Here is a 9,204-nt window from a genome sequence, read left to right as displayed (position 1 = left end):
CTCCCTTACCTTTTCATTGTCATTGCCTCTCTCTTTCTCCCACAGGCTTTCTCTGTTTCCTCTACATTGCCTTTTTTCACTTTTCAACCTTCTCTCTGTCACCTCATCAAATGTATTTATCTCTTTTTCACTACTTTCTCTGGCCCATCTTGTTCTTGTCTCTCTTTTTATCATTTGTTCTTTCTCTCTCTGAGCTAGCCGACTATCGCTTGCTTTCCCCTTCTCTCACTGTATATCCTTCTGCCCTCCTTTCTCACCATCATTTCTCTCTGTTTTGCATTCTGTAGTAGTGCAACAGCCTGCGATCTCTAAATTCACGTTCAGTAACACAGTTGAGTGCACAAATGTCAACTTAAAGAAAATAAAGGAGGCTACGAGAAAGAAAGTAGACAAGGGCGTCACAATACAGCTTTCGTAGGATCTTTCACCAGTGACCCTGACTATAACAGTTCCTAAGAGCCAAATCTATACCCCACTGCGGGGACCCCTTTTCAGGCGTACCTTTTAAAGGCAAGGGAAAACTGAGAAGATACGTTCACTGCAAGAGGCAAAAGATTTGTTGGAGATGAATGAACCACTTGGTGAAAGGAAAGTCGAGCTCATAGATGGTATCTGGTGAACGCCTTGACCCCAGAGCGAGAGAGCACTAGTAGAAAGTCACAAGTGCAGCTACAAGGGGTGTCCGTCGCCAGAGAGCACAGCAAAGGAGAAGGACCTCAATGTTAAGTAAATGCAACAAGAGGAGCAACTCGACTCAGCATAAGGAAACCACCAGCTCAAAAAGACGGCATGTTTTAGGAAATAGGCGCACTTGTTATATCAAATTGAGGGCTACAGACAGTCTCAGACAAGTGTAAGGGTTGAAGGGGGAGGTTCCAAGTGGAAAACAAATTGAGAAGGAGACCAATGAACCCGTAGATCGTCATGACCTCAAGTTATTGCCACCGTGAATCACAAACTGGTGAGTTTACGAGTGTGTAGAGTTTATTTCAGGAGAAGGGAATATCGGGGTCCTGTGCTAAAGAGAAAAACACAAATAAAGTTGCATGCATTCTACAAATCTGTGAGCTCACAGCACAGACCTAACCGGACCAAACAGTCTACACTAGATGAAGCCCAAACCAAAGATAAAGATTGCTAGCTTGAATGTCAGAGGCCTAAATGTCCTTTCTAACTGCTGGGCCATACTCTGCTCGCTAAAGGATATGGAGGGTGACACCTTACTCTTTCAGGAAACTCAGCTACTATGTCACCATTGTCATAAACGTCAGGCCACATTTATGGCCTCGGTTGTGTCGCTGTTGCACAGTCAATGTGTGCAAGAGCGACGCAAACCTCAAGTGAGATTTATGAAGGAATACAAGGCCACCTTGTGTGGCCCTTCGTGGCTCCATAAAACTCTAGCAATCTAACGCAGCACAAGTTGCTGCATTACATTACTCTGCACTAGGGAGGTGTTTACTTGGGTGTTGTGTTGCTGTTCCCATGCCACAACCATGGATTTTGACGCATTCCCAGATATACAAGCGCTTGTAAACCTTGGAAAGCTCCAAAAAAACATAACAAGGAGAAATATTTTTATTTCTCCTCACTGTTTCCTCTTTCTATGTGTGCTGCATCTTGCAGCACACATAGAAAGAGGAATATGCTTCATAGTATTGTTTTTGTGCAGGAAGGTGTCCCTAACTGCAATAAAACAATCCTGCATGAAACGCAGGCATCCTTGCACCATGATGCAAGGGTGCCTACGTTGGCGTTAGGCAGCCCATTATGTGCCAGCGCAGGGGGAAAGTCGAGAATGCACTGTATGCCTTAAATACAACAATTCTTGCCTTTTCCCACTGATGCAGTGCAGCTCAGCAAGGTGACTTTCTGCGCTGCAGTGCACCACTTTCCCATACATATAGGCCTTAGATCCTGTTGTTTCACCAGGCAATTCTTCTCCATTGCTTCAGCAAAGAAGGGGCATGAAGCTATAGTAATCTCACGACAATTCCTTACTGAGGTGAGAGAAGTTATAAAAGGTAGATGGCTGAAGCTGGATATTAAAAGCTTGGCACACACTATAATCCTCATGAATGTCCTGGTTCCCAAAACAGGCCACAATACTTTTCACACGGATGCAGCAGTTCTGGGAGATTAAAAGAGGGACATAATAATAACAGGGGGCGTCTTAAACGCAGCAATGAACAGGAGTTCAGATAGGTCTTTACTAAGATTGGACGGGTCGGGAACTTCCACAACAGACACTGTAGAATGGCATAGCCATATGGGCGTTATTGAACTTTGGTACACACAACACCCGATGCAGCAAGGTTTCACATTCCACTTGAATCCACAACACATATGCAATGCTTGATCACTTCCAGATCTCTTTCTGGCCCTCCAGATCAATGTTACACAAACAGGCATAGAATGTTTATTTCTTTCCGATATTCGGACATAGCCCCTAATTCAGAACCTTGATATTACTTACTTGCTGCCAGTGATGCTGACTGACATGTAGGGCAGCAACAAAGGACCTCCATTTCTGCCTTTCCTGGGTAAGTTTCTGTGCGGTGCCCAGCTGTGGTTCAGGTTACTAATTTATGTGCCCTGGGGGTGCAACGGGCATGTGCTTCCTTTTTGTGCACCCCCGGGGCACTTTGGTATTACAGAAGGGACCATAGATGCTTGTGCGTCCCCCTTCTGAAATACAGATAGTGCTGGCACACATGTAGCGCCAGTGCTTTCTCAAGAGGGCGTTTCCTTAGTTGCATAGGGATGTAGCCCCATGCAACTGAGGGACTCTTCATTTCTCCACGCATGCCATTTTATGGACAGAGATGCAGAGGCAAAGATGCTGTAAGGAGCACACTGAAAGTGTGCCACAAATATTTGGGGCACTATCAGTGTGCCACCTGAATGGCAGCCCTCTGAATAGGGGCAAGAGGCTCCTGTGGATTCCCCAGACTTCCACTTGCAGGTTGGTGCAGGCACTCACTGCAACCTCCTGCAAGAGGATCGCTAATCTCTTTTAAAAATGCAGGCAGGTTGCCGCCTGCGCAGTAAAACACGGAGCAGCTTTGAAGCAGCCTCTCCATATTTCACTTGAATGTGCTGCCCTCAGGGCAGCTCGAGTTTGTGGCTTTTCTGAGGGCAGCACATTCTCTGTAATAATGCACACTTTCCCTGTTTGCACAAGGCATACCTATTTAAAGGTGGGCCATGGAACATACAGGAAAACTGCACCCAATCTGTAATAGAGGCCCAGGTGTTCTTTGGCTTGCCTCTCTTCTGTTTGCCTTCTGGGGTCCAGCAGAGAGCTGTTCTTGTGGTGGAGTCTTGTTCTTTTCTGATGGTGTCCCCCATCCATCTCCATCGTTTTCTCAAAATGATTGTGTCCATGTTCTCTTGTTTGCATCAGGCTTGAAATGGTTTGCAGCTAGAAAATGCACAAGATTCTTCTCAGGTTACTGCTGTGGAAGGACGACAATTTGGTGATTTCACTTTTCGACATCCACCAGCATTCTGGACCTAGAAAGTAAGGGGCTATAAAACACTATTTGCTAAACTGGGAGTAAATGGTACGGTCTCAAACACAGTACACATAAAGAACGAGAGAAGATCGGGATGCCATTTGTGACAGCTATTATTTGCCCTAACCAAAGAACTGCCTGTGGACAGCAATCTGAAATGAGGTAACCTTGGAGGGATCACAAATGGATTGAATACCTTTAAACTTAGGATGTACATGCACCACATAATGTTACTACTGACCTATCAAACACAATATTCACACTACTAAAACTATTAGAAGAATACAGCGTGAATTGGATTTTTCGGGTGAACATGGTGAATTCTCAGTAACAAAATCTCTCTATCCATGAGAGGGACATAGCACAATTCACCACCAAAATCTCATTTAAGAAGGCCCAGCATAGAGCCGACAACTTTGGGATCAATATAACACACTTGTTGGACAACCTAGTAATAGCCAGCCACACACTGCTCCTGCTAATCCATGAAGACATTCTGGTTTGGCACTCAAAAGATATGTTTTGGTTTGCCGCTTAATAGCAATAAATAGGACTACATTCTTCTGGATCTTACATTATATGCACACAGTACCACTCATGGTCCTGCCAAGGCGCTTACCAAAATGCACAGACTGGTGGAGAAATATGGGCGATAAGCGGCTGAGGATCATGAGGCAGACTTCATAAGGACTATCAGCAGGGTGGGCTAGGAATCCTGGACATAGTGAAATATCGTGCAGTACAACTCCATTATGTGCTAGATTGAAAAAGGTTAGAGTCAGTGAAACATTGATGCTTTGCAGAATAGGTAATCGCTGGCACCCACATATAGAAAGTCATCTAGCTTCACAGGATACTAAGGACACGGGGGCTGTACTCCTCCCCAGTTAACAGGTCCACCCTAGCAGTGTGGGACAAGTTGGCTGTGAGAAAGGGCCTTACTACTTTTCAGTCAATATTTGATAACTCTTGGTTTGCCCTGGCAAAATACACCCAAGTCTTCCACGTCTGAACTTCAGCAAGTTGCCTGAATAGGTAACTGTAAGAAATTTAATTATTTGGGGTGGTGACTACCCATCTTAAGGAATAATCACAACCATTGTCAGGTCACTAAATTAACCTGAGCTCAACCCCTTGGAAGCAATGGCATACAGCAAACAGGCTTAACTTAGGCTAGTGTGTAAAGTATTTCTGCATTGCCAAATGCAAAACAATAAAAATCAAACTGAATTAGAAAAACAGAGTAAGGGTTACCTAACAAAATGACACCAATATCACGAAAATCTAATAAAGAGAGCCAGAGGAATGCATTTTTAAAGTTTTAAGTAGAAACATCACCACAAAGCATCAATGATAGTAAATGATTGCAGTAGATGGGACCTACACACAATTTGAGACTGCAGTGGAGCACTGGTCAGATATACCAACCAGGTTCTTCCTGGCCAAATATTTTATCTTCTCATTTAGACTTGTAAGTCCCAATTCACAACGGGAGTACACTTCTAAAGGCCCTCAGGACGTCAGAGGAGGCTTTTAGAGACTCGCAGTGTTTCACATAGAGGCCAACGGGCGGGTCCATTCCAGGTCCACCTGCCACTGGGTAACTCCAGAAAAAGGCCTTTTTCAGCTTGTTGTCTTCCTGTAGCCATACAGGTCAGCTAGCTAACCTGTTGTCCACTTCATTGCCCTGGCTATAAGAGGGAGCAGGTCATTTATGGGTACGAGCAGAGAGGCTGCGCTAGATGTGCGTTCCTGGACTTCTGCCACATGACATGGAACTGCCCGCGCCTGCAACTGTATTGGGACAAGGTGATCAGCGTCTTCAATGCCACACTGGACCGCTCCCTCTCATGCTCTATGGAGGTCTGTCTTCTGTGATTGTCCCATAGACCCAAGAAAAGGAAAGTGGGGTCTAGATTCATAGACCTGGCTTTTGTGTTGGCCAAGAGAACCATAACAATGGAATGAAAGGCACTGGGGGGGGACTCAGTAGTGGCGACGTGGTCAAGGGATGTCACTATATAGTTGAGGGCTCAAGAGAGGGCATATATATGGGAGGATGCCCATGGGATATGGAGACAACCAATTGCTGGACTTCGGAGAGAGGTGTTAGAAGCATGGGAAAACCAAGAAAAACCCATAATGGTAAGACCCCCGGGGTGGACCGGGATGGGGAATGGGAAAAGGAGCAATCCTTGGGGGATTCTGAGGATGAAAGGGGCAAAAGTTGAGATGGACGAACCCCTGAGGCTAAAGAGTGTCTTGCAATCCCCCACAACCACCCATGGGACTTTCCTTAAACTCCTTCCCTTGTGGCTGACCAAATATCATGGGTACCCCTTTGTCTACCAAACTGCCCCCATAGTTTACTTGCGATCTTTTCCTATACTCCCCGTGTACTTTAGATAGTGCAGATGAAGGGAATCTATAGTTCCCTTTAGACAGGACATAACTCCTAGACCACAAGAAGGGAGCATCTCCCTGAGACACTTTGGTTTTAATTGTTTATTGGTTTGTTTTATTTTAATTTTTTTTGTCTTGTTTGAGGCATTTTCCATCCTACTCTTCCAACTCTCGAGAAATCTTATATTTGATCAGTAAGGCGGCAACATATATGTCCACCCTAGCCATCCTCAAGGATGCATCTACAGAGAGACATCGGAGACTGTAAAAGGCTGGTGCAGGCTGAAAGGGAATGTATGTAGATGTTGCAATCAGTGGGTAGAGGTTGATAGTCTCTGCCTGTTTGGATTATATGGTAAAAATTGACCAAACCTGCACGGCTAAGATTTATATATTTGTTACTACAGCTGAAAATACGGTCTTCTCTTTTTACTTGCTTTCTAATCAGATGTATCCTGTATTCCTTACTGCCAAATAGGTAATACATGATAATTGCTCTGTTTGTGTAATCCAAAAAGCCAATAAATAAATACACAATTAAAGAAAAAGAGGGAGCAGGTCCAACCCTTCAGGGCTCCTCTCAGGGCACAGACAAGAAGACCAGTCCCCCTCTGATCTTCTGCAGGTCCAGATAGGGTTCTTCAGTGGGTGCCTGGAGGTTACTATGCCTACATAGGGGTGCTTTATTAACATTTAAAAGGATGTTTTTTACCTGTCAAGTGAGTTTTACTTTGACAGACCACAGTACATGTTTTGCACTGTTACAGTCACGCTACAATGGTAGGCCTGAAGCATGTTGGCATTTACCTTCTAGGTCCTAGGTATAAGTTGTACCATACACTAGGGAATTATGTGTAAATTAAATATGTAAATTAGGAGTGGGCCTATACAACCATGTTTAAAGAGAAGCATAGGCACTTTACTACTGGCTAGCAGGGATAAAATCCACAAAAATACAGGATCCAGCAAAAGGTGAAAAATATGGTGCGACCATGCAAAAAGGCAGATTTCCTACAGCCACCTGATTTCCTACAGAAATCTCTTTGATGAAACAATAACAAGAGAATTTGAGATTCCAGAGGAAGAGTTTTATCACTACTTACAAAATGGATGCTGGGGCAGTGCACCCAGAGATAAGACAGGTTGCAGCTTGTAATTAACAACATTTGAAAAGTGGATGCTTTTTAGAAACATCAAAAGAAACTAGTCTCTGAGAGACTATGCCGATAGCGAGTATCACACAAGACCACACTCTAGGACATCAAAGATGGGAGAAGGAGTTGGGTGTGAGCTCACAAACAAAAAATGTATTCCTATTTATACAATAATTCATCTTTCTCAAGTCTCCATAATAACAGAAACAGCTGTTAAACAGACCAGTTATTGATATCACAGATTAATCAAACTGTGAGAGGGACAAACACTCTGATAAATGATGGAAGTGTTGCAATACTGAGGGGACCCTCTCCGATTTATTACAGGACTGCCTGCAAATCTAGAAGTCTGGGAAAAGATGCTAGACACCTTAGATGACATGCACCAGATGAAGATCCCTAGTTTCCCATTCTATACTTCATTAGGTCTTCCATACAGGCAATGTCACTTGCGCTGGTAGCCGCCAAACAACTGTTCCTTCTGCGTTGAGTAAATGTTAGACACCTACACTGCTAGACTGGCTATATAAAATTTGTCTGATATTAGGACTGGAAACTATCACCCTTAGAGCAAACAACACTCGGAAGTTTGACAGTATGGGAGCCATTTCTGAAGTTCATTTTGACATGCTAACATACACCAGATTCCTTAGAATTGTAAAAAAAAAATCTCGCCATAAAATACCCAACTAAACCAGACATTTTTGTTTAGGTATAACAACGCCCACATAATTCAAATCTGATATTCATCATGGTTTTAGCATGGAGACCTGTGGAGTGGGAACACAGAAGGGGTGGAGAGTAGGGGTTGCTCTGTTAAAGGTCGGATGAGGGGGAAGTGTATTGGACACTTACGACTTGGTACTGAACTCCACACTGATCACTAGTTGTATGCTTTGGTAACTGGAAAACTAATACATGGAGTTAAACCATAAAAACATTGATTAAGTTCCCTGCAATCGCCTCCCAATCATATCCTGAAGAGTCAGTTGAGACTACGAGCTTTAGGCAGGGCCTGCTCCCACTATTTCAACATCACAACCAAGGCTGGATGGACTGAGATGAACTTTGATTGGTCTTGGAGTTGGTTCCATCTAGTCACCAGAAGCCGTACAAGGAGCCCATGTGGCGCTTGTTGAGGAGCACCACTCCCACTCAGACTATTTATGGTCACATAGGCATGTAGAACTACCAGGCTATAGCAGTCTGTTTGTTAAGGGAGATGAACGACTGTTTGGCTGATGGCTGGTGGAGGAGTCCACCATTGACCCCCATCGACTGAATCCTTAAGGAAGTAGCCAAAATTATTTTGGGCAGTTTATTGAGAACACACACTTTTGCATGGTCTCCAGTATGAGAGACCAGTATGAGAAAGGGATTCTGCACCCTTCCTTGATGCCATTCGAATAAGTCAGTTGACCAAGTATACATGAAGGTAAATCCTCTGCTGTCAAGGGTAGCCCACCCCTGGGGCCAGCACCTTTGAAAAGCTAAGAGTAATAGCACTGGGACTAAACGGCACAAGTCTGCAAAGGTTGTGTACCTTAAGAGAACTGTTTGAAGGGAAAAAAACATGATCTGATAGCGCTAGGATGTGTAAAGAACCCTTGCCCCTTTGGTAATTTACCTTTTATTTGACCATTTGTAGCATAGGTTCCCCTCATGGAGCGAGGATTTGGATGGAGGTTGTTGACTGTTTGGCGAACTATACCCACAAACAAAACCTCCTTCTACAGACTGCTTGGTAGTGGCCAGTGCTTAATTTGTGCTTGTTGTTTCCGGTGCTGAGCATCAGCACTTATTTTTGAGGGCCGGGGCTTGCTCTTCTGCCTCAAGCATTTGCTGCAGGCAAAAGACACATATGGGAAAGATCGAGGAAGGGAAAAACGAAAAAGCGTCACAAAGGGAGAGAGCAGAAAGCTGAAAGAGTGAGCTGGAGAGGCAGGGAGGGGCTGTAAATGGATTGAAGAGGCCCGAGATGGCTTTAGGATTATACTGCCTCAGTATTCCGTGTTCACACATTTAACTGCAGCAGCCGTGTTTTTAAGAGGATGGCTTTGGGCACCTGCACCTCTTTATTTACAAATTAAGCACTGGTTTAAAATGATGTTCTAGTCAAGAGATCAGGA

Source organism: Pleurodeles waltl, chromosome 4_2, assembly GCF_031143425.1.
Source record: "Pleurodeles waltl isolate 20211129_DDA chromosome 4_2, aPleWal1.hap1.20221129, whole genome shotgun sequence".
In the NCBI taxonomy this organism is placed as follows: domain Eukaryota; kingdom Metazoa; phylum Chordata; class Amphibia; order Caudata; family Salamandridae; genus Pleurodeles; species Pleurodeles waltl.
This window is presented reverse-complemented; position numbering follows the sequence as displayed.